The sequence below is a fragment of the Rhinolophus sinicus genome, chromosome 3, assembly GCF_057876585.1.
Source record: "Rhinolophus sinicus isolate RSI-liver-muscle chromosome 3, RSI-T2T, whole genome shotgun sequence".
In the NCBI taxonomy this organism is placed as follows: Eukaryota; Metazoa; Chordata; class Mammalia; order Chiroptera; family Rhinolophidae; genus Rhinolophus; species Rhinolophus sinicus.
The window spans coordinates 124886343-124914153 of NC_142503.1; the positions used below are offsets into that span (position 1 = coordinate 124886343).

Below are 27811 nucleotides of genomic sequence, written 5' to 3' on the forward strand. Positions count from 1 at the left end.
TGCCTACAGCAAAAGGTGAGAGGAAGACGATAAATTAATTTAAGGAGCAAAGACTCATTGGGCTTGAAAATAAAACTGCTCCTCATTTTCAGCCTCTCCAGGATTCTCAAATTAAGGAGTTTCCAAGCGAAAATCAATCCAGTAAAAGAAGATAAGATTCTTGGTTATGATCACAGAAAGACATAAGACCATGTCTCAGAGAACTACTTGGTCATATAAAAGGTCTTCTAAAGATGGTAAAAGCGTGCCTCACAGATTGCCTCTTTTGTAAATGTGGGAATGGAGGAGTAGCGAGAACCTAATGAACCTAATGAGGAAACAATGAATGTTTTTGTTTCTTATATTTGTAATCCATCACGAATAGAATACACTCACCCCATAATGCAGTTGAAGTCATTTATTTTGCTATTTATATATGTTTTTATTTTCTTCTGTGACCATAAAAACTATTATGTAAACTTGTAAAATTTGTAATTGGCATATATTAAGAAGGAAGCAAATTATGATGATCTAAAACAGAACGGCAACTAAAGGGCATTAACCTTGAAAGATCAGTTATCTAAGTAACTATTTGTCAGAACTGTAGCCAGAGAGGATTTAACTGGAGTTTTTATCTGTCATTCATTAAATTATGCCACTGTGTCTTTATAGGCCCCAACTGATACAGCATCCTTAAAAATGACCGGAAATATGGGCATTCTGTTTTGTTTGTGTTTCACATACTTTGTATTATGTGGATTTTTTTAACAAGATTATATCTACTCAATTTGACTGAAATTTCTTTACCTTTCAGCTACATGACACATTCAACTGTTTGTTATGCCCAAGCATTCTCAATCGTTAAAGTTATGTGATGGTACATGTGGGTTTGTTATACTGTTCTCTCTAATTTTATGGCTTATGAATTATATAACTATCCATAATAAAAAGTTTTTTTTTTTGTTTTTCTTTTTAAGAATTTATTGTTTTGGTAATTTAAAATATGCATTTGTAGGGAAACAGGTTTTCTGCAATTTGTACAAGTTTATAATTTGATAATATATAAATTGTTAATCACAATTCCTTACTTTATTTTGTAACCTGAAACTTGGATGGAATGCTTCCTTTCACATGCTCTGTATGGAAGGAAAACTCAGTAATGCAATATGAAAAATAAACTCCAAATAAAGTTGTTTACAAATAAAAAATGGGGGTTGCTTTTAAGAATCTTGAAGATGTTGTGGTCCCACAGCAAACTTAAAGGAAGGGCTTATCTCAATGAGAGCTGTGGGTAGAGTTTTCGTCTAATGAATTGAATCCCAATAACATTCATGGGAAAACCACCCAATTTTAAAGATAATTGTATGAGAGGAAAACACCAGTTTAGTCTTAATTGCACAGATACTACAAAATGAAGTTTTGGTCCCTCAATTTCTATGAATAGACAGTAGGCTGAGGAAACTAAGCCTATGCAACACATAGGCCATTGCTATTGAAAAGTAAGGAAGACTCAGAGGCCCAAAACCAAGAGCTTAGAGGTCAAAGCCAAGAGTTATCCCATTTTTAATGAGAAGGTATATAATGGTTACGCTTGCTTTACCATTGTAAGTTTGTCCAACCATTGTATTTTGATATGTATAAAATAGATAACTTGTCTCTTTAGTTCCCACATCTTCAGATAGAAAGGAACTAACTTAAAAGTTGTGATCAAGAAACCACACCTGAGGTTACTTATCTTCACCTACACTTGATTTAGATAATAAGATCTTAGATCTTAAGCCTAAGTTTGAGGCTATAAGGGGTTGAGAACCCTAAGCATTTTGGGAGAGCAGATAAACACATTTTCACTTGGCAGAAATGTACTTTTTTATAGTCAGAGAAAGGACTCTAGTTGTGTGGAACATTGCATTTTTCAAAAATGGCCCAAGCAATGTACTTGTCCCTCATTTCCTTGATGATCACTGACATTGAATACCTTTCCATGTACCCATTGGACATATGGATGCCCTCTTTGGAAAAATGTCTCTTCAGTTCCTCTGTCCATATTAAAATTAGAATGTTTGTTTTTGCTATGGAGTTATAGGACTTTCATATATTTTAGATATTAACTTCTATCAGATACATTATTTGCAAATATTTTCTCCCTTTCCATAGGTGGCCTATTTTTGCTTTTGCTGCCTTTGCAAAACAAAACAAAAACAAACAAATAAACAAACAACAAAAACAACACCAACAAAAACATTGCCAACACTGATGTCAGGGATCTTACTTCCATGTTTTCTTCTAGGAGTTCTAAAGTTTCAGGTTTTATATTCAAATCTTTAATCCATTTTGAGTTGATTTTGGGGTATACTATAAGGTAAAGGTCAAGTTTCATTCTTTGCATGTGGATATACAGGTTTCCCAAAAACCTTTAGTGAAGAGACTGTCCTTTCCCCACTGTATATTCTTGGCTCCATTGTCCTGTATTAATTGGGCATATATAGGTGGGTTTGTTTCTGGACTCTCTATTCTGCTCCATTGATCTATCTGTCTGTTTTAATGCCAATACCATATTGTTTTGATTACTATAGCTTTGTAATATAGTTTGAAATGAGGTATTGTGATCCCTCCAACTTTTTCTTCTTTCTCAAGATTGCTTTGGGTACTTGTTGTCTTCTGTGGTTCCATAGAAATTTTAGTTATTTTTTTTTCCATTTCCTTGAAAAATGCCATTGAAAATTTGACCAAAATATCACTGATCTGTAGAGTGCTAGTACTATGGACATTTTAAAAATATTAATTATTCCAATCCATAAGCACAGGATATCATTCCATTTATTTGCATCTTCAATTTCTTTCATCAATGTCTTACAGTTTTCAGCATACAGATCTTTAACCTCATTGGTTAAATTTATTCCTAAGTATTTTATTATTTTTGATGATATTGTAAATGGGATTGTTTTCTTAATTTATCAGTCTCATACTGTGTTGTCAGTGTATAGGAATGCAACAGATTTCTGTTAAATGATTTTGTATTCTACAACTTTACTGAATTCATTTATTAGTTCTAATAGTTTTTGGTGGAGTTGTGAGTTTTTTTCTCTATATAATATCATGTCAGATGCAAATAGAAACAATTATAGTTCTTTCTATCTGATTTGGATGACTTTCCCTTTTTAAATTTTTTCCTAATTGCACTGGTCAGGACTTCCAGCCATGAATAAAAGTGGCGAGTATGAACGTCCTGATCTTAGACAAAAAGCATTCAGCTTTTCACCATGTGGTATGATGCTGTGGGCTTGTCATATATGGCGTTTATTATGTTGAGGTTCATTCTCTCTATATCCAGTTTGTTGAGAGTTTTACCATGAAAGGATGTTGAATTTTTTCAAATGTTTTTTCTGGATCTATTGAAATGATATTATTAATTTTATTCTTCTTTTTATTAATATGGTGTAGCACATTGATTGATTTGTGTGTGTTGAACCATCCTTGCATCCCTGGAAAAAATCCCACTTCATCATGCAGTATGAGCCTTTAAGCATATTTTTAAATTCTAATTTTAAATTCTAGTTTGCTAATATTTTGTTGAGGATATTTGAATCTATGTTCATCAGAGATACTGGCCTATTATTTTCTTTTCTTGTGATATCCTTGTCTGGCTTTGGTATCAGGGTAATGCTGGCCTCATAAAATAAGTTTGGAAGTCTTCCCTCTTCAAATCTTTTTGGAGGAGGTTGAGAAGTATTGGTATTAGTTCTTAAAATGTATTGTGGAATTCACCAGTGAAACAATCTGTTTCCGGACTTTTCTTTGTTGAGATGTTTTTGATTACTGATTCCATCTCCTTATTAGTAATTGGCCTGTTCAGGTTTTCTATTTCTTTATGATTCAATCTTGGTAGGTTGTATGCTTTAGGACTTAACCACTTCTTCTAGGCTATCCAAATAGTTATCATATAATTGTTTACAGTAATTTCTTATGATCCTTTGTATTTCTATGGTTTCAGTTTTAATGTCTCTTTTTTATTTTTAATTTTATTCATTTGATCCTGCTTTCATTTTTTTCTCAGTTAATCTAGATGAAAGTTTGTCCATCTTTTTCAAAAATCAGCTTATTTTTTATTGATGTTTTCTATTGTCTTTTTAGGCTCTATTTCATCCATGTCCACTCTGACCTTTGTTACACTCGTGTGCCACATAAAATTTCAGTCAATTTCAGACCACATATACTAAGGTGTTCCCATAAGATTATAATGGAGTTGAATTTCCTGTAAGAAATGGACAGATATATGGTTCAGGAGAAAGTTTTTTTCTGATGGGAGCAATATCTGTGGGGTTTGGCAGTAGATTCCCTGTCGCTCACAGCACCTCAATTTTGAGTGTGCAGATTATATCCCAATCAGTCAGCCACTGACCTGTTTCAGCACAGAGGAACCTGTCCCCACCAGTGCTACATATTCAGAAGGTGCTATATCTCTCCCAGATCTAGCTTAATGATCTTCAAAACACTTTGGCACAAATCCTTTGTTGAGGAGCTATGACCCTGTACAAGGACACAGGTCCTCAGAAGCTGTGTTAAGAGGTATTAAGTACCACTGTCACTTTAGTAAAACCTTTCTGTGACAGTGTAGAACCAGCTTGTCCCCATGCTTTGGAAATATTTTCTGGTTGTAATTATGTAAAGCATAGGTACATTTGATTTATTTCATCAGTTCAATGCTAGAGAAAGTCTTTTGTGCCAAATAAGGTCAATGGAAACAAAAACAAAATTTTAAAGTCAAAATATTGAGTCCTGAACTTCCACCTTCTTTTTAAAAATGTTAAGCACACTCTTTTAAAAAATGAATACCACAAAGTTCCTTAATCTGACCACTGCTTCAACATGCAATAGCCGAAACCACATTGCCATGGCAATCCCCTGTGTTCCTTTCTCTCTCCTTCTTGATGTCTAATTCCTGCTGATCCTCAGGCCACCTTTCACTCCCTCCTGGCAGTCAGTGTTATGGTGATATGTGCCTAACTCAACCAGTTTCTCCTCGATATTTCCAATCAATCCAGCCCACATCCCTGTTCACGGAGCATTATTAATAGCTACAATGTTCTATATTTGACCCTGTCATAAGGAAGCAGGGTGAGGGCTTGTGCAATAGTGTTTATAAAGTCCACAGTGTACAGGAATGTCCTAGGTCTTCACATTCACTCATCCTCACTCACTGACTCATCGAGAGCAACTTCCAATCCTGCCAGCTCCATTCACGGTAAGTACTCTATTGACAGCTTTTAAAAGGCAGAATGAAATATCCTTCAATAATTGAGTCCTGAGGAAACAACTGTGAGTGGGAAGGGGCCTAAAACAAAGCAGGCAAGAGGTCAAAGCCCTAGAAGGCATTCTCGATTGACCCCGAGTCTGTGCCCCTTCTTTGCATATTATAGTGTGTTCCAATCCTCAGTGCAATTTGAAGCTAAGAATCCAAGCTTGGTCCTATCAGAGGCCATTGCTGGGGAAAGGGAATGCAGCGGTCATTTTGGCATTCACAGAGGATGGAGGGATATAATTCACAATTTCAGGAATCTCAAGCGCACAGTCAGTCTTCATTTTAAAACACTTTCCAAAAGATGAAGCCCTATGGAGAGGGAGGATAAAAAGCTAACTAAAAAACTCTGATGGTCAGGACTGAACTTACTGATCAGAGCTGAGCAGACAAAGAATCTCTAAGCTCCAAAATCAACATACACAAAAATACAGGAGCAACCCAGATGTAGAGTCACTCTTACCCAAACTGTATTCCAGCTCCCTCTCAGCTTAATCCTCGAACAGAATGAGGTGACCAGGACATGCTTCTGTTTGTCAGAGACAAAAAAGGAGTAACCCTTTCTCTTGGAAGATATCTGCAGTTTCCAATATTATTTTATAGGTACCATTTAGAACAAAATAAAAATTATATGCATGTAAATAGGCAAAATTATTTGAGCAATAATCAAATATCACACTTAATGGAGAAATGTTGACAGCATTCCCTCTGAGATTGGGAGTGAGAAAAAAAGATGCCTGCTCTCATCATTTATATTCAAAATTGTTCCGGGAGTACTAACCAGCTCAATTAAGGCAAATTAAAAAAATATATAAAAACTAGGAAGAAATAAGTAAAACTGCCTGAGAAATCTATGGATAAAAGTTTTTAAAATAAATTTTGCAAAATAAGAAAATACAAGTTCAACACACAAAAACCATTTTAATTACTATATACCATCAATAAAAAAAAATCAAAAAATAAATTTAAAAATAATATCCTGAAAAATATTAAATACCTAGAAATAAATACATGATGTAATAGGCCTCAACACTGGAAAACAGAAAATGTTACTAAGAGAAACTCAACAATACCTGAATAAATGGAGAGGTATGCTATGTTTATGAATTTGAACACTTAATGTTAAAATAAAAATCTATGCAAAATAATGTATATATTAAATGAATACTTAATTTTAAAAATGCCATTAGTTACATTTTGCAAAATAAATAAAATGGCTTTAAAATTCACAGGAAATACAAATAGTCAAGTACACAAGGTATTCCTGATGAAGATTGCTGCTGAAAATTTAGAGCACCATAGCAAGACCTATTGTATTAGTGGAAAGATTGAAAAATTGAACAGAATAGTAATTCCAGAAACAGATGAATACATATATAGTCACCTATACTTTTTAAAGAAACTAAATTTATAATTAAAATCTACCCACAAAGAAGTCTCTGGATCAACATGGCTCTAACATTTAAGGAAGCGGTAACACCAATCTTACACAAAAACTTATATAAAACAGGAGGGAATATTTCTCAACCAATTTTACAAGTACTACCTTACCCTCATAACAATACAGACAAAAATAATAAAGAAAAACTACAAAACAATATCCCTCATTAACCTAGGTGTGAAAATCCTTAAGAAAAATTTAACAGTTAAATCTGGCATTTTATCAAAAAGACAGTATATTAAATCCATGTGGGGTACATCTTATGAACACAAGGTTGATTTGACATTCTAAAAATCAACGTAATTCACATAAAAAGAATATATGATAAATGCATAAAAATGTCAATATACTATATATATAGAAAAGCATTTGACAACTTCAACACTCATTTAAAGTAAAAGCTCTCACTCCAAACACCACATTTTTTTATTATTGAGAGGAACTTGTTACTGTATGAAATCAGGTAGTATAAGTCTTCAAATTTGTTCTTTTTCTAAATTATTTTGACTATTATAAATTCATTGCATCTCTCAATATATTTTAGACTATCAGCTTGTCAATATCTGTCAAGAAGTCGGCTGGAATTTTGACGGGGACTGCATTGATTTATAGATCAATTGGGGAATAAGGACATCTTAACATATTTCTTAACATATATTCATGAACATGATATATCACTTCGTTTATTTAGGTCTTTTAAAATTTCTCTTAGCAGTGTTTTTAGGTCTCCATGAATAGGTCTTGATATATTTTGCTAGATTTATCCCTAAGCATTTCATGCTTTTGGATGTTATTTTAAATGATATTTAAAAAAAAAAATTCAAATCTCAACTGTATGTTGCTAGGGTATAAAAATACAATCTACCTCTGTATATTGACCTTGTATCCTGCAATCTTGTAAACTCATTACATCTGGTAGTTTCATAAAGATTCCTTATTCCTATGTACAAGATTATTCATCCTCAAATAAAAAAAAGTTTTACTCTTTCCTTTCCAATATGTATTCCTGATATTTATAAAGACAGAGTAAATTTGCAATGTTATGACAGAAAAAATGATCTATTTTATATATTCCAATATTCAAGACACCCTTCCGGCTCCATTAAACATGAGTAAGATGTCTCTGGGTAAGTGGCTTTCAAATATTTTTGTTTTATTGTAGCCCAATGTAAGATATAAATTTTACATTACAACACAGTACACACACACCATAACAGACAAAAATTTAACATAGTTTCCTCAAAAATGTGTGACACACTGCTATTTCCTATTATGTTGAATTATATAACGTTTTACTCTATTGTATTTTAAATTCTCAAAACCCATTAAAATACATGCTAATGGGTTGAAAAGTAAAGTATAGTGGGCTTATAGACATAACACCCCAATCTCTGCAGTTGTCTTCACCTGGTCTTCTCCTCCATGTCTGTCCTGTCCTCTTCTTGTCAGCACACCACTCATTAGATTTAGAGCCTGCCCTAAATCTAAGATAATTTCATATTGAGGTCTTTATTAATTATATCTTCAAATATCTTATTTACAAATAAGGTCACATTCTGAGATTCCAGATAGACGTGAAATTTTGGGGAACACTATTTAAGTCACTACACTTATATTTGTTCTACGTGTTATAATGAATAACAGATTAAAAGGTTTGTCCTCGGTTCTAATAAGCAGCCAAGAACATTAAACAAAGGAGTCTGTTACCTAGACACTGTTCCAAGGATTATCTACACAGCAAAGATAAAATGCACTATAACTACAAGAGGAAAACAGAGTGACCAGCCTGGATGGGCAAATTACTCGTTCACTGAACTAAGAGACAAAAGACAATAGGTTGTTGTTGGATGAACAGAGCAAGACTGCAGTGGAGTAGTCAAGACTGGTTTTGAAGAGTATTTGGGTTAAAGGTAAATGTGAGATAAAATGAGCACAGGCTGTCTGCAGTTGTTTTGGCTGTGTGTGGCTTGGCTTCAATGGAGTTGCAACATGTTCTTCCAGAGGTCGAACCTTTGGCACACAAAACCAATCCTTACTCTTAAGGAGATTGAGTTCTCAAAGGAAAATGTGTGATCTTTGCAATGCAGGGATCCTTTAATGTCATAATTTTCAAAATTCTGTGAACCTTTTTAAAATAAAGAAATCTCACCCGACCCTCAAATTTCTGAACTAGAATGTCCAGAGGGTGGGAAGCAACATAATCATTTTTTGACAAGTTTCACAAATGGCCCAGAGAAGTACAAGCTTTGGAGCCAAAAGTTATTAAGAAAAATGTTCATCATGCTGATTTTACTTCATTGGAGTATTTGCCTTGGGATTTTATCTCAATATCATAAATTGAAAAGAGTTATGAGAAAAAAATATGTGTACGTAGGAAAGTGAAGGCAAGTAAGACTGGTTACTGTGACTGGGGGTGTTAACTACATCACACTGCCCCTGCTCCAGTAGCTGTCTGTCTAGACTTTGTCAAAAGGAAAGGCACTGTGCTCACCTTTGATTACTTCCCATTTTGAGGTCATAGTCTTAGCATTTTTTCACTTTTTTTTCCTAAAAACAGAATGATATTTTATTCACATTTAAGTGTCTCCCTTTTTGTCACACTTTGAAATTTCCTGCTATTAGTAAACAAAACTCTTATTTAATTTGACTTGTGATTTTCTTTTTTTTAAGCTTCTGGATTTTGATCGGCACGATCTCTGCATCTTCATAACATTTTATGCAGATCATTAAGACTCCTTCTCAGAGATGATGTACAGCAACATGTGGTCACCAGATTTTCTGACTTTGATGATAATGTCCGCTAATGGTTTCCTAGTTTTCAAATTTGATTATACTAATGTACATAAAGTATTTCAGGGACTGATGATGTTATCTTTCAGAAATGAATTTAGATCCCATAAATAAGAACTCAGAAAAAAAGTGGTGCTTTACAAAGGCATTTTGTGAAAACACCACCCCTGTTTTCACTTATGATGCTGTCTTCCTCATCATCATCTGAAATCCTTAAGGGACCACTTAACAAAACTTCTCATAGGAAACACTTGTGTCATGGACAAATAGTTAAGTACATGCCAATTCTTCCAAAGCCAATGCTTGTTGATTCTTGCTCCCTGACTGGCAGAAGAACCTTCTGCACAAATGCGAAGAGTTTTCTTGGCTCCACTATGTACTATAATTCACCCAGTTATGGAGGAAAACAGCTGTTTTGTGATCACGGTCTGGACATTTGCCATATTGGCACACTGAGTTAAAACCCCAACTTGCCTCTCAGCACTGCAGTTCAGTCTCTAGGCTATTAGATAATGAATGAAGGAGAGAATCCTTGGACTTTCTCTTTTAATTCATTGACTTTGATTCTCCTCGCTATCTTATAGTATGTTTTGTTATTTACCAATAGCCAAATGTATAGCAATAAAAATATCCCTTGAAATTTCATGTTTCCAAATCAAGATATTGAAAGATAACTATAGATATTATAATTGAACCCCCTTGACTGCAGTTCATGGTGACATGCAACTTGACTGGATAATGATGACACTTTCTTCCTAAACCATGTACACAGCTCAGCAGTTGGTATCAGCAGTTGGTTTGCATGCAATCTGAAGTCAATAAATGACCCTCAATATTTGTTATCATATATTTGTAATGTACCCCAAAACAGATCACTGCAGGAGAAACATCATGGAAAATTCCCTTACCTCTACAAATGTAAAACCTCATAAAATGAAACTGCATTTAAAATTTTTAATCTTAAGGGGTTTTAACATCAAGTACACAAGACACTTGAGGATGCTATATAATTATTCTCCAGAATAACATAAGCACATATCCTAAAACAATTCACATGGAGTGGTCCATTTGAAATTCAAATAATACTCTCATATTCTCTTAATAATGGTAGGGACATTTAAAAAGGAAAAGAACATAATGAGACACATTGGGAAGAATAAAGAAATCACTTCCTTTCACAGAGATGCATCAATTTCCAGATTTCTTTGGATACAGTTACTATGCTGTTATGAGATTTCACTAATATAACCATTACACCATGGAACAATCCACTAATAACTCACTAAGGATCATTAAACCTCATTTAAGGCAGTTAGCAGTATATCAAAGGGACAAAAATGTTAATTCCATCTCCAAATGTACTCACAGGGCATGGGGATTCTCAAATCTGTCATCCAGATGAGGAAGACATGTATGTGTATATGCATGTTGATCACTGAGTATAATTAATGGCCATTCCATTTAAAGAGCATAATTTACATTCTGTTCTTGTTTCTTTAGTACTTGAAGCCTGAGTTTGTTTGTTGGAAGATAATATTACCAAGTCTTTATCAATAAATTGTGATGCATTTAAGAACATCTAAAAATTTTAAGAGCGTTAAATATATCCCCAAACTCTAGGATTACTTTCAGAGGTGGACAAAGAAACACTCCACATATTTCTTGCAAATTATGAATCATCATTTCCCCACAGTAAATTGAAGGAGAGTCATAGTACTGAATATTAGTAACGAAAGGGAGGGGAAAGGATCTTCTCGAGTTTCCAGGAGGTAAGAGTCATGCAGAAAAGATTGGAGCAGACCACAACTGACTTGGAACCACAGCGGGTTCCATAGATGCCATAGAGTTGTAGGGACACAAATATTTCCTTGTGTATGTGTACAACAGCGAATTCCTGGTATACATTCTAAATCCTACTTCCAGTACTTGGAAAAGAGGATGTATCAATGAAGAAATGGGCATAAATCTGGGATAATTCTACTAATTTTTGAAGAAAGCACATGATGAGACACAGTTCAGTAGTTATTAATTTTTAAATAATTTCCAGAAAATTTATTGATATTTATTTTGTGATGGAAGACTTTTCCTTTCCTTAAAAGTCTGCTGCATATAAATGTAATAATAGTAGAAGGACAGTCATGTCATGAGGAATATTTATAAAATTTCATACTCATTAATGAAACACTTTACCACAAAATAACTATTTTGTGCCATGGCAATGTCAGCAGGAATAAGTCCACTGATTATGTAAGGTGGAAATTTTGTCATTTTTGTCATTTATTTAATATATTTTGTTCTCCCAAATTGTCTGTTTTCCTTCAAAAGGTCTTTATGCCATGTACCTGAAAACACATCATCCTAAAAAAAAAATAAAAAGACCTGAAAATACATTCACGACTAACAAAATATCTACTGCTGAAGCAAAAAAGAAAAAAAATACTTACAGTTCTTTAGCTGCCAACATGAGCCAATGTTTGGGAAAAGAAATGTGTTTGCTTTATACACTCCTATTCACAACCAAATTATCCCAAAGTGCTTTACAAAGTAATTAGTTGGAGACGAGTATGAGAGTATGTAGGCAAACATAGGAGCCATTAAGACACTCAGCAATAGCTCACACACTGCTTTGGACATTAGAACCTTTTTTACTGAGAGTGGAGATGTTAGTTCAATTATAGAGTAATTTAATAGAATAATTGGAATTCCTCTGGGTCTGGTAAGTTTTACAGATCATCAAAAATGATAAGCTACCTCTATATATTTTTAATTTCTAAAAATGTCCAAGTGTGAATTAAAACATATATTTTCCCCTCAGGTAATTTATTTACAAGAAATGACTGCCATGAGGTTGAATTATAACAGAAAAACAGTTATGTAAATTCTTTCCAAGAGATATTTTATAGATTTGGATAAGAGGTATTGTTTCACAAATTATTTTCTCTACCTTCGCCATTTGACAAACGTTTTAGTTGTTTTCCCCTGAGCTTCGTTTATGCAAGGATTTAACCAGAAAGCCTTTTCTCTCTCCTCAAGTATTTAATCCCTACCTTTCCCATAAGTAGCAGTTTAGATCTAACCTCTTTCATGAAAAATTCCCCAACTGAAGCACTCACTTTACTGATTTTATAGCACATGTATCTTGTATTTCTCATTTGGGCTTGGCTCGTTATTTTTGATGATCATTTATCTTTTCAGGATATGACGTACAAGGAGAGTAATAATGTCTATCATTTCATTTATTCCCAATATTTTGAGTAGAGAAGTGACATAATCAGATATACGGTTTCCAAAGCTCATACACATAGCGGTTTGGAGGATGGATTGGCAGGAGCTTCTCTAAGAAAGCATGGAGCAGTTAACAAGCAGCCACGCTTCTGGCTTTTGCTCTTTCGCCAGCCTGAGGTTTCTTCCTCAGCCAGGCAGGTTCCAAGTTCCACAGATCAATGGGCCCTCTTTAGACACCATTTCACACATAAAGAACTACTGATAGGCAGATATGGTGACATAACTGCTGGCTTGATCTTTTCACCATTTTGAGTGTTACAGGCAGCTGGCTAGGATTAGCTCAGCAGCTGTCTGACCATTTCTTACCGTCCTCTGCTCCTCATGTCACGGTATGGACTGCCCCCAGCTGGTTCCTCTTCCTCTACAGGAGCAAAGAAAGTATTCAACAGATGAAATAATAAAAAGGAAAATCAATTGGAGAATAAAAAGGGGATTGAATTTTTGCCTAATAGACATCATAAAATGTTAAAATTCTTTGCTCTAAGACCTGTCTGTTTCTTAGACGGTTGTTGAATGTGCACAGAGGCCCAAGTTTGAGTGTTTACTCAATAAAGGTCATCATAAAGTCGATGGTTTCTGTGAAGCAGAATTAAGCACTGTCAGTTTGGATTTTTCTGTCACTTTCTTATCTTGGTCAGGTGCTCACCTTGGAAGTCTCTTTGGCCATGAGATGTTTCTTAGTAACAGGTGCAGTCCATTATCAGCGAAACTAGATAAGTGCTACTGCATAGTCTGTAGTGCAGAAGCTAGTTTTGTGTCTGTGGTGACAGCCTACATATACTTCTTTAGCCTATCTGACTCATTAAGAAACCCTGTAACAGGCCAGAAGACACTCTATCACATTTCAAGGCTAAAGCCAGTTGCCTGGGATGAACTGTTACATCCCAGCCACCCAGGGAATATGGAAGCTATGTGATACTCTAAGTGTCTGTTTGGGCTCTCTTATTTACCAGTGGCAGAAAAACAACCCAAAGAAGTTTATTAAAGAAGGCCTTTTTAGCTCACATACAAAACAGTCCTGGTTCAAGCTTGCCTCTATCCTGAGGGTCAAATAATGTCACTAGGACCTAATCTCTCTTAAACACTTAGCTCTGAGTTCTTTGTATTGGCTCCATTTTTGATAGGAATTCCTTCATTATGCCAAAATGGATGCAATGGTTTCAGCTTAATATCCTCTGAATTCAAGTTCTACAGTCCCAGTCGCTATCTGATTACAATGTGTCAGGCGCCCCTTCCTGAAACAATTACTCTGGCCAACAGAATACATTGCCTAATTCCAGAAACTGGAAAGGCGTCAACAACCATCGAATCAGGAAAGGCTGAAAGTAGGAGAAGGGTAGTTCACTGAGGTAAGTCTGGGTGCTTTTTGAATTCAAAGGGGTGCTATATAATAAATGGGCAAACTTTAAATGACTATTACACTATAAATAGGAAAACTTCTTTCTTGTTTTGTTAGGATTTTAGTGCAGCACCAATAACATTCTTTGTGACATAATTTTAATCTATTTCCCTAGGTGGACTTTGGATGAAAATTTACATAAATATTTACATAGAAAACATTTTCCTTGCAGACATATCTACGAATTCAGATATTTATAAAATAAGTATATATTCTTATGACTCATTATGATCCATTAATGTTATTTTGTCAGCTACCTAAGTTCTGGAAGCTTCTGTGTGATCAATACCCACTAGGATGGCCAGCAAAGTCTCTCTCAATTGAGTTATAATTTTATGATATTAGGAAACTCTTCCATCAAAATATTCCCCCCCAACTTTATGATTCATTTATTTATGAATTGAAATTATTTATTGAGCACTGATTTTGTGTCTGACACTACATTAGTTGCTAGGGATATAAGAAACTGCAAAGACTGACACTCATGAAGTTTAAGCAGAGTGGTAGTATGGCCAGATTTGTGTTTTGAGGATATCATTTTCACTGAAGCATATGAAGGGAGACTAGTTAGGTGGCTATTGTAAAAGTTCACGTGAGAGATGAATCTCAGCTTAACTTAAGCAGAAACAAATGAGATGGAGTAAAGTCATAAGAAGAGAAAGGAAATTTAGGTATGAATTATGGACAATTGGCCCATTGTTAAGAATTAAGGTTGAGATACAATGAAACATTAATGTTGCTTTCTATATACCTGACATAAACTACTGAATGGATGAGAGCTTCCAGTCAAGATGGCAGAGTAGGTAAATGCTGTGCTCACCTCCTCCCATGACCACCTCAAATTTACAGCTAAACTGCAGAACAACCATTAGTGAGAATCACCTGAAGTCTAGCTGAACAAATGTCCTGTAACTAAGGATATACAGAAGAAGCCACCTTGAGGCTGGCAGAAAGGGCAGAGACATGGAAAGAGCTGCTCCCACAGCCATGTGTGGCAGATAAAAATTAGGAGGGCTATCTCGATTGCAGAGGTGTCCTCTGAGGAACTCCAAACCCCACACCAGTCTCCCCAGCCCAGGGTTCCAGTGCCAGGAAGAGAAGTTTCCATAACTTTTGGCTATGAAAACCAGTGGAAGTTGTGGCTGTGTAAGATGGAGGGCTACTGGAGTCCTAGGTGTTCCTCTTAAAGGGCCTATGCATGACTTGCTCACTGACGGACTCTCTCACTCTGAGCTCTAGCACTGGGGTGAGAGTTCGAAAGGTACGTATAGGAAGGAACTGAATTGTCTGACTTCAGAGCAAGGATTGGAGGAGCAGATTTCTTCCGGACACAAGTGCTGTTCCTTAGTTGAGCCCTCCCCCAACCCAGCCAGCACACACAGGAGGGCGCCATATCTGAGTCTCCATTAACCTGGTTAACGCTGTTTGTCCCATCCTTATGATTCATGACCCTACCCCAACCAACTTGTAGGCCCACCCAAGCTGCTTCCAGTAGTTTTTTTCCATATGAACAGCCTGTGTTGGATCATGCTGCAAACTTTCCTAAAATCTCTCAAAGGTTCACAAAACCCAACAAGCAGCATCTGACCTCAGTGTGCTCTGTACTTCTTGCTAAGCATCCCCAAGCCTTGCACTAGCAGCAGCCAGGCTCAGTTCGCAATTTAGCCTCTTGCAGGCACTTCCAAGCCCAGCACAACTGATAACCATTTGGCGATAACTTTCTAGCTCATTACAAGTGGCCCTGGGCAAGGCACAGGCAGCAGCTGACCTGGGAATGCACCAGAACCCCTCCCAAGAGGCTCCAAAACAAACACACCCAGTGCCAGTGGTTGGTTTCAGATCACATGACAGCACCACCCAACTACCTCCACAAATGACACATCCAAAGGGCAGACTTGATAGGCCCCAGAATGTCAGCCCCGTACAACAACTCCTCCACTGTAGTCATGGCTGATCCTCAACCATTGATCCCCAGAGTCAATTCCTCCCATTGACTTGCCAAGAGCAATCAAGGCTCAACTACAATAGGAAGGCACACGTAATCCACATAAGGGAAATACCTGGAGTACCCAGCTCAGGTGCCCAGAGAGATTGTGCCACTGGGTCTCACAGGACAACTACTACATAAGGCCATTCTACCAAGACCAGGAGATATGGCAACTCTATCTAACACATAGAAACAGACACAGGAGGCAGCCAAAATGAGGAGACAAAGAAACATGTCTCAAATGAAGAACAGCACAAAGCTCCAGGAAAAAAACAACAACAAAAAAAAACACAAACAAAACTGAACAAAATGGAGATAAGCAATCTACCGGATGCAGAGGTCAAAACACTTATTATAAGGATGCTCAGTGACCTCAGTGAGAACTTCAACAAAGAGATAGGAAACCTAAAAATGGAGACAGAAAACATTAAAAAGAACTGGTCAAAAATGAAGAATACAATAACTGAAGTGAAGAATACACTGGAGGCAATCAACAGTTGATTGAATCAAGGACTTGGATGATAAGGTAACATAAAACACTCAATCAGAACGCAAAAAGGAAAAACAAAACAGATACAAGAATATGAGGACAGTTTAAGGGGACAACATCAAGCATACCAACATTTGTATCATGGGGTACCAGCAGGAGAAGTGAGAAAGAGAAGAATTTAAGATCTATTTAAACAAATGATGACAGAAAATGTTCCTAACCTGGTGAAAGAAGCAGACATACAAGCCCAGGAAGTGCAGAGTCCCACACAAGATGAACCCAAAGAGGCCCACATCAAGACACATCATAGTTAAAATGCCAAAGGTTACAGAAAAAGAGAGAATCTTATTTTTTTAAAGATTATTATTATTTTTAAAATTTTTATTGAGGAATATTTTTCCAGTATGTTTTTCCAGGACCCATCAGTTCCAAGTCAAGTCGTTGTTTTTAATCTAGCTGTGGAGGACACAGCTCAGTGGCCCATGTGGAAATCAAACTGGTGACCTTGGTGTTAGGAGCACTGTGCTCTAACCACTGAGCCAACCAGCCACCCCCAAAGAGAGAAACTTAAAAGCAGCAAGAGAAAGGCAGTCAGTTACTTACAACGGAGCTTCTATAAGGCTGTCAGTTGATTTGTCTATAGAAACTCTGCAGGCCAGAAAGGATTGTCATGAAATATTCACTGATGAAAAGCGAGGACCTGCAACCAAGATTACTCTATCCAGCAAAGCTGTCATTTAGAATCGAAGGACAGGTAAATATCTTCCCAGACAAGAACAAGCTTAAGGAGTTCATCACTATCAAACCAGTGTTACAAGAAATGTTAAAGGGAGTTCTTCAAGAAAAAGAAAATAAAAAGAACATAAATATGAATAAGAAAATGGCAATAACAACATATCTATTAATAATCACTTTAAATGTAAGTGGGTCCAATGCTCTAATAAAAAGACAATGGGTAGCTGACTGGAGAAAAAAATAAAATCTTTACATATGCTGCCTATAAGAGACTCACTTCAGATCAAAAGACACACATATAGTGAAAATAAAGAAATGGAACAATATATTTCATGAAACTGGAACTAATGAAAAAAAAAAAAAAAGCTGGAGTAGCAACACAGTTTAAGACAAAATAGACTTCAAAACAAAGGCTATAATAGGAGATAAAGAAGGGCCAACCAATTCCAGTTCTGGGTTTTTATCTAAAGGAATCCAAAACACTAATTCATCTGTATGTTCATTGTAGCATTATTTCTAATAGCCAAGATATGGAAGCAACCTAAGTGTCCACCAATAGATGAATGCATAAAGAAGAGGTCCATATATACAATAGAACATTATTCAGCCACAAAAAAGAATAAAATCTTGCCATCTGCAACAACATGGATGGACCTAGAGGGGATTATAACTGAGTGAAATAAGTGATTTCACTTATATGTGGACTCTAAAAAAACAAGACTAACAAACGAAACAGAAACAAACTTGGATACAGAGAACATTTTGATAGTTATTAGATGGACAGGAGGTGAAAATATAGATGAAGAGGAGGAAGGGATTAAGAGTTACAAATTTGTAGTTACAAAATAGTCAATGGGGATGTAAATTATAGCATAGGGAATATTGTAATAACTATATATGGTGTCAGAAGGGTACCAGATTTATTGGTGTGATCACCTCATAAGTTATATAAATGTCTAATCACTATGTTGTACACAAACCTGAATATATATATTTTTCTACCTCTCCTATGACCCTAATAGTATATCTTGCATTGACTTCGTTCTGGTTCTCTATTATCCCCAATCACGATATGATTGTTCTATTCAGTGAGAAATCAAGTCTTAAGAGTTCCATCTTTACCCTAGAGCCATCGTCAGTACGTTGTCAGTTAATGTCATCAAAAATGATGTTGGTCAAGGACCTGCTGTACTTATTAATTGTGTTCAACCCATTTTTGTGGACTCACTAAATAAATGAATAAGCAAATAAACAGCCATCTATTCCAGTGCCTATAAATATACTATCACAGTATATTCCTTTCTATTTACCATTATCTTCTGTAGAAATCCTATTTAAAAGTTAAAATTCTGAAACTTTTTAATAATAACTACCCTCAAGTATGAGCAGACTCATAAATATCAGCAATAATTTATCCCCCTTTCAGAGGAAATTTTTGGTTTATTCCCACTTTTATTGAGATATAATTGACATATATCACTGTATAAATGTAAGGTGTACAGCATAATGGTTGGATTTACACACACTGTGAAATGATTACTGCAGTAAGTTTAGTTAGCACCCATTATCTCATATAAATAATGAGTTTTTAATAAAAAATGAGGGGACAAGGAAATTATATTGATAAATATAATGAACAGAGAGGCAACTGCGTGCATCTTTTCTCTTGCATAAAGGTAGGGAAGGCTAGGCCAGAAAGGCCAGTTTCAGTACTTAATGTCCCTTCCCATCCCTGTCCCCAGCATAAGGAGTTACATTAAATGAGAAATACTGAACAATAAGGCTAAAAAACAGGCATGAGAAAGATAAATAAGGACCTATATTCTCCATGTTAAGGTATTTCGATTTTATCTGGAAAATGGTCATTTGGAAACCTTAGTTGTCTTTACAGCTGAACTCCCAAAATACGTATTTTCTAAGCATTCATTTGACTAAAGAAGTGCCTTATAATTGTCCATCTATTATAATATTAGTTTGCAAATTATCTCTTCTTCTGCTATTTAACTTTTCAAACATTTGTCATATTTGAAACTTATCTAAACTTTTGTGTTCCAAAACTACCTTGATTTTTTCTGTAGTCTGATCTCATCCCTTACAGTGTCTTGATCACAGTAGGCATTTGTTTGGTTGTGAGGCTTCCCAATAGTTAATATGTTAATTTATCAGGTGGTTCCTATTCTTTCAATGGTAATTGTTTAGCCTTTAGAATGTGCATAAAGAACATACTGTTTCTGACAGTGTTGCTCCCACCATTTGTATTTTACTCTAATGTTCTTCCTGGGTTGGAGTTATTTCCAATCAAAAATAATTTCAACTCAATAATAAATCTCCCATACATCTTCAGAGGGAATGGCTCCTCAAGCACACCCTCAGGGTTATTTTTTAATCTTCTGATCTTGTAATCACTAGAGCTCAAATAGTTCCCAAGTTACTCTATAACCTTTAGACAAGCATTGATTTATTTTCTGAGTTTCATCTTGCCAGACCTCTCATTTTAAAAATTGCTTCAAAAATGAGGTCTACATTACTTTAACATTGGCTCTTTCCTTGATACATGTCCTGTTGTTAACTGAATACATGTCAGAAACATCAGAGACATATACAGGGCACTTTCTATGCTAATGATTAAATGGACCATGATATGTTTTTCCTCTCAAAATTACCTTGGGTAAAATAGCACTCTAGTCCTGGGCTAAAGGAATTACAACATTTTCTAATGGAATTTCCAAATGGTCCAGTGTTTCTCAGTCCTGGTTCATGCATAACAATATGCATGGTGCACCTTATCCCCAGAGATTCTGAATGTAATTGGCCTTGAGTGCTAGGCTTGAGAAGCATGCTGCACTAGTCAATAAAAGAAATAGTTTTCGTTGTTGTTTTTTTCAAAAACGAGAATCTAAAGACCTAGGTTCAAGTCCTTTACAAGTCTGCCAGCAATTACCTTGGGCAAGTCATTTCATCTTTCCAAGTCTCGGAATTTTTACCTGTAAAATAAAAAGTTTAGATGAGATGATTTAATCCTTTACCAGGACAACAACTTTTATCTATGAAATTCCAGACACACTAAGTTCCAGGTCAGATATATTCGCTATGAACCAGTCACTGACCCAGGTTCATGGATTTTTAAGAAGTTGCTACCATAACCAGCAGTGCATTTTCATTTACAATTAGATTATTACTAAAATAAATGCTTAATTCAACAAAAAATTTATTAACTCCTATTCCAAACACACTTTCTTTCACCTTTCTGCTTATAGTTAATTGCTTAATTAAGTAATTAAATTGTTATATTCCTCTGAAGAATTTTTGTAGATGGAGGTCAGGGTTAGTTTCTTACATTTTAATCACCCTATAGTCTCACCATATTTGGGTAGAATGAAGCAGATCACAACAAGCTTTAATTTAGTTGCAGAAATGAATAGTAAGGCAAAAACCATGGCCCAGGAGATAGGAGGTTAGGCACGTGGGTCAATAATGTTTAGGGCAATATGAGCAACTACATGAGCATGTCTGGTATTAGTCCAAGAGAAGCTGCAAGTCTTATTATTCAAATCTTGAAAGTCAGGTCACTGGTACCTTAATGGTCCATCACAGAAGATGATATCCTGCCCAAGACCTGATTGCCCAGATCTGGTAGGCCTTCTGCATACATATTACCTACCGTGTCTCTTTATATGCATTCATAAAAGGAATAGAATCATTCACATCCCCATCACACTTTTCAAGAACTTTACCATCACTTTATCTTAGAGCTCATCTTGATAGTCTTCCCAGAAATCACTCTACTCTCTCTCATGTTTTAACATCATCCAAAATAAGCAATGTTTTACCTTTCTCTTTCATTTGCCCTTCTCTGTATTTCTCCAAGTGGATAATGTGGACCTCTGAGGTATATTGCATAAAACCTTCCAAATGTCCTAATTTATAAATTATGAAGAGGGTTGTATATATGTACAGATATTTGGACACTTGGTTTGCATTGGTTGCCTATTATGAGCCTCAGTAACCCTTCTCCACCCCTTCTTGCTTTATTATTTAACTCTTTGGATTCAAGTTAGGGTCTGAGTGTAATTTGGAGTACAAGAAAATTAGCAATTTGGGGCGATTCTATATTGCATTCATTCTGCAGAGCAGACTGAATATATTTTTAGGCACTGCATGTTTATAACCTAATTTTCCCTCATTACTTTACAGAGGTGACCTTGTTCTAATACCTTCGGCACTTGATGTTATAAAAGTGAAATTCTTTTCAAACCTGCTCTGTTAATGTGTTCCTGCTCAGAAACAAATGCAAGATAACATTAACATTCCTGCCACAAAATACCTGCTAATTTGCTTGCAGTGAAGATAGAAAGCTTTTCATTACATATCACAAACTTCATTTATGTAGAATGAGTCACCAGGCTTGCTGAAAAGCCAATGAGCATCTAATCTCTAATGCTGCCTTCAGCTCTAACATCAATCCTCCTAGTTCAACTCATCTTTTATCAGCTATTCAGTCTTCTTTTTTTTTTTTTTTTTAAATTTCTATCCTGTTACAAAATTGTGTTGTTCATCTGTCAAAACAGCTTTGATTTATGTTTTTTTTTAATATTATAGCTTCAGAGAAGAAAACACACACACACACACACACACACACACACACACACACACAGAGGAATATGCTAGAATATGCTATTTTCTTATTAAGGTCAGAATGAAATCTATGCAACAGAAAATGAACAACTTGGTTTCAAACAAATGATGACATTATCAAGTTCATAAAAGATGCATTCCTGATTTTAAATTCTGCTTGATATAAGTCCCTCCATGTTAAGTTCTTCTTGAAAATGATTTGCAGAAACCTGTACAGATTTATGTACCATTTCCTCGCAGAAGTAAAAAATAAAAAGAATGAAGCTTGCAATGTCTTGTTTTTTTTTTTTAACATATTAAGACGATGGCATTTCAATTATGGTTATTCTATTAAACTCATATCCTTACAGCATGCAATTATTGATGGGGTCCTCTGTTAGTCTCTCAGAACATTCCGGAAGGTTAACCCTGGAGAGCTACTTTGTGTCAATTTTTTATTATTTCCTTAGAAGGGAAAAAATGTATTTTTATGTATACATCATACTTAACTATAGATTGTCATTAAACATTTAATGGATATTATTACTTATTAGATATAATGTTCCTCAAGAGTTTTAGGGACTTAGAAAACCTCACTAAGAATGAAGTGTTTTGCTCTGGCAGAATTAGGTAGCAAGTTAAATTGAATTTAATAATCTTGAAGGTGAAAAGTCAATAAAAATAAGGCAAAGAACATGTGTAAAAGATTGGAGATATCCTATCACTTTGTCTTGTTGGCAATTATGCAAAATTAAGAGGGTTATTCTTCTTTTCTTTCCTTTCATTTCTTTAAAGACAAAGGCATTTTATCCTTCTCAACAGGCTAACACACAGGCATTTCCTTGCTGTAAGCAGCAGAGACTGGGGTCATTATACCCAATTTGTTATACACTAGGCCCTAATAGCTTCCTGATGAAAAACACAAGGTTAAATGGAGCTCTAGAGATTCTTCTTCCTAGAATGAAGGCTAGTCTTATTTGTCTTCAGAAAAAGAACACACCTCTCCATAGTGTGACTTTTCTGTGTGATTAAAATGGAAATGAAGACAAAATAAAACATAGTCACTAGTTGGTTCCACCAAGTGACATTTAAGTCACCAACACCAATGATCTTGCAACTCTAATCCAGACATTCTCCAGAAGGTTCACACCTCAAATTATGCCTTCTTTAGTTCAGAATTCATGGCTGTGTAAACACAAAGATTATATGCAAATAATATCCTTAATATAAAGGGATCCTGCTTCTTAAATGTCACCTTGAGTAAGAGTATTGAAACTATCCTCTCCTCAGTTTTTCCAAATCTGTGTTCTCTTGTAACACCCCATTACCTCAACATTATTTATTTCTTCAACATCACCAAATGATTAGCTAGAACAGAATAAAATTTCTGAATCCTCAATGTTCTTGATTACTCATTTATTTACATCAGATATTTTTATGCCTAAAATAATACATCAGTCCACTAGATGCAGACAAAAATAGGATTTAGTCTGAAACAATCTACAAACAATTTTTGTGTTGAGGATTTTGCTATCCCTTTCTTTGTCAAACACCTTTCCTTCTTTCCAGGAAATTTTTAACCCTAGAAAATTTACATTAAAATTTCCATAATAATGGTATGCAACTCATTGCTACATATTTTTCAATGTATTTATAAACATGCCTTCTATGATCCCTGTAACAACACTATGAAGAAGATTAGATATGTAATCGACTAGCACATTGTCAGTAGTGGAGTAAATTGGAAGAATTTTAGTTGGTAATTCAGAGGATCTGAGTTCTGTACCTTCAACAATTTAAAACTTATAAATTGTTCATTTTTGGAATTTTCCATTTAATATTTTCAGATCATGGTTGAGCGCTGGTAACTGAAATCATGGGAAGCAAAACCACAGCTAAGGGGGGACTGTTGTACATAACTGTATGGTAGAATTTTCAAGAAACCCATAAAAGTAAACTCAATGCATGTTCTTAAGTACAGAGTCCAGTTGGAAAGACAATACAGAATAGCAGTGAGTAAATGTCATAAAGTGGTAGAAATGTGAACATAATTTGAAAAGTATAAACTATACATAGAACTATTAGTTCTATGAATCCACTCAAGGATTCATAGAGTACTTGATGATGAGAGATAAGAGTATTTGACAAAGAGAGAATAATGAGGATGGGAATGTGAAGTGTGAAGAGGTACAAAGATTACAAGCTCCAAAGGCTAGTGTAAAAAAAAAAGGGGAAGTAAAATGCAGTCAATGAAATAAAATGCAGTTAATGAGAAGATTCCTATCCCCACTTCCCACTGCAACTAGGAAATTTCAATGTTTATCTTTTTGGACTGTCACGATATATTTCCTTTGCATAAAGATGTAAAGCTTTTTTCAAATAATTTGACAACTGTTATAGCTATCAACAGGGAACCAGTAAACAGATTTAAGCTTGGATATTCCATGAGTACTTTGAAGGAATGTAACAAATAGAACAGAGAGATCAACTACCATAGCCCAAGTTTAAAGTTAATGGGGGAAGAAGTTTCAAAGACAAACCTGATAGATTTAAAAAAGAAAAGAGAAAAACTGATAGGACTTGATCATAATTAGATAAAGAGAGGGAGATATGACCCTAAGATACCTGGCTTGAAGGACAAGGTGAGTAGTGCTGCCATTATTCACTAGGTAGCATCACTGGCTTGAATAGATTAACTAACTTAATCCACGTAACAACGCTCCCAAGTGGCTTAATTCCAGGTATCATAATTCCAGCTTGATCAGTGAAAAAGCTGAAGGTGAAAGAAGCAAACTAACTTGCTCAAGGTCACTTGGTTAGCTATTGGTAGGGGCAGCATTCAAATTTAGGCAGTGTGGCTCTGGATTCATGTTCTCAGCCACTATGCAGTAGAGGATGGAGCACTTTTAGAGAAAGAGAGCAACTTTCATTTTGAACACTTTCATTTTGAACACATGAGATCAGAGGCAAACGAAAGAGAGTAGCTCTGTGGTACACTTTGCTATTATTATACAGAGATCTCAGAACATCGCTGTGTGTAGAGCAAGGTTGACCCTGACAAATGACATATCTAGATACTGCTGTATTATTGTTTGAGTCAATAGGACATCTTGACTTTTGCGGAATGTGCTGAGAACTGTAACATTATCTCATTATCACTAAACTATAGCAATTCATAAAGGAATTAGAGAGAGAATTACTTCCCTAGGGACAGTCATGCCATATGGCTGTTATCAAAATAAAGTTTCAAACCACATCAACTCTAAGCAGTGTTGTTGAAATCTCTTTGTATCACACTAAGTATAATTCCTAAGGGGTCAACTGAACACTAAATAAACCCCTGTAACAATGAATTATCTGATTATACATTATTTGGCCTTTATAAATTAAAAAAAATACTTTAACAATTGTATTTCATTTTTTAAAATATAGGTGGATTACTCCTTAAGGTTTAGTTACTGAACTAGAACTGATAATAAGTAAAATAACATATTAGTTTCAATTTAGGTATGACATTTCTGACATATAATTAGAAACCTGCAAACTCATATGTAGTGGAGAGAAGCTTCATTACCAACAGGTAGTTGACAAAATGCTTTGCCACATGCATATTACCTGTTAAATTTAGGTTAAGAATGAAAAAAATATTTTTCCTGGGGTGCTTAAAACTCAAAAACTCAAACTTCTAAGATTCCTTTACCCTAGTTTCACTTTATATTTTTTATGATTTGAAGAAATCTTCCTTCATAGAAGCCTTTAGAACTCTTGAAAAACTTTTTTTTCCCCTATTCCTTTGCTGTTTGGAATTCCACTTCTGACTTATAACTATGTGAAAGCTTTAAGATAACCACTACAACAAAACAAAAGTGTGGGATCAAATTGAATCTGACCTTCTGGCAGGCAGAATGAAACAAAATCTATCCTTTAAATCCCTCCAGTATTTGGTGAATCTTCTAATTCTAAAGAGCTGACTCTTATTGATTCTTTTTGTGTTATAAAAGAAATATCATATCTGAAGGACTTTTTTACAAAAGTTTTGATATTCTCAGTTACTTTGTTGAGAAGAATTCTAATGCTGAATAAAGAATCAATAATAAGTACCAAAAAGAAGTACCCTGACCATTTGGAGAAAAGCATGAAGAGGAATCTTTCATTTTCTTTGTTTTACATTTGAAGCAACTTGCGGCTTTCTGAAATACACTACATTTGGCTTTATAATCGGAGTATATGTTATAAACAGATTGAGGGAAATCTCAAATATTAAGAATATACTGAAATTAATTAAAGGTAAATTGATATGAACACATTAGAATATATGCACATATTCATATATACATACCGGGGGTGCAAAAAAATGTTTACACATGACTTATATTCATCTTTTGTTATCAGTATATATTGAGTATTAAAATTTTAACAGTTTTTTTCCTTTCTTAAAATGTGTATACATTTTTTTGGCACCCTCTATATATATGCTTGTTTTTCTTACGATACATTAATTTGTTTTAAGTTTAAATTTTCAAGCATATGTGTAAGTACATTCAGTATGCAGATATTCCTTATGATTTGCCAACATTTCAGCATTTTCCAACACATGTAAACTATGGTTTTCTGAGTTTGAAGTCTCAGCTGCCATTTACTCTGGAAGTTAGAGAATTGTTTTGGGAGCTCTTAGGTCACTCTGCTCCATCTGGGTCATTGAGCTCAGATCCAGGCAGAACAGCATGTTGCTCATCTCCCAGTGGACTTCTTTTTTAGTGCATGGTGCTTTTAATATTCACTTTTTCCCTAGAGTCTAGCCAGGTTACAGTCAAAGTCCAGCTCTGCATAGTGGCCAGATTTCTGACACGCTTGAGGATACCTTGGACTATATTAATGTTCAAAATTTGTGTAAACTAATGAATCATATGTAGATCAAGAGAATAAGTCCTGAAACTTCACAATTAAAAAAAAAAAAAAAGCTTTCTATAGATACATCCTTTAAGTAAACCATTAAAATAATTTGAGATAATTCAAGTGACTTAATTATTAGAATGTGGTTGTTTTCCAGTCTTATCTACAAGGTTGGCACATGGTAAAGATCTCAAGGGCAGTGCAATAAGGAACCTGTAATGTATTCACTTAGTGTCTAGTGAAATGTTGTTTAATATAAGTCAACTGAAATATACAATGTCTTTATAAATTTTCTCCTAAACACTGGCATTTTCACTAAGCCTAGAAATATTTCCAAAGTAATTAGTTACACCAAAAACATAGCTAGTTTTAAAATAGCTAAGATCTATAGAAAAAATAGAAATGTCCCAGTTGATTGCAATTCTTCAACAATAATACATTTTTAAATCCCTTATTCAAAAACTTAAATAACAAAAAGGCATTGGGGGGGGGGCAACGCTAAGATATTTGTTTTAGATGTGATGGAATGCAAACTGTCATGAACAACAGTAAGAATATGAGTTATTTGGATTACAGCACGTCATGTCAATTCTTGGAGAGATGCTAAGAAATCAGAAACCTCAAGTTTCTGCCTTCACATGAGGACATACCTAAATAGACTTAGGAGAAATTCTGTTCTCTTAGGAGAGACTTATGTAACCACTGTTAAGGCCTGTATGCAATAAGAAAAACAGAAATCCATTTGGTTCCTTTATACAGAAGAAATTTAACTTAGAGAATTAATTAAGCAAATGATAAAAACGTTAAGTAGCCAAACTGAGTACCATAAAGCACAACACATATTAGCAAAAGCAGGAAGACACCAACTACCCCAGGACAAAACGAACAGGAGAGGGAATGGT

At 35.1% G+C, this 27811-nt stretch overlaps 1 long non-coding RNA gene across 10 annotated transcripts in view; it reads right to left on the reverse strand.

Annotated features, from left to right (window-relative positions):
* Positions 1 to 27811, reverse strand: part of LOC109455360 (uncharacterized) — a 630897-nt gene that overhangs the window by 166556 nt on the left and 436530 nt on the right. For 8 of the 10 annotated variants that reach the window (XR_012494814.2, XR_016020792.1, XR_016020786.1 and 5 more), the window contains 2 exons: positions 20344 to 20386; positions 13098 to 13152 (listed from right to left, as the gene is read on the reverse strand). This is a non-coding gene — a long non-coding RNA (uncharacterized LOC109455360). Of the gene's footprint in view, positions 1 to 10574; positions 11865 to 13097; positions 13153 to 20343; positions 20387 to 27811 lie in introns of those variants that run through there. The other 2 variants (XR_016020784.1, XR_016020788.1) reach the window with 1 other exon arrangement.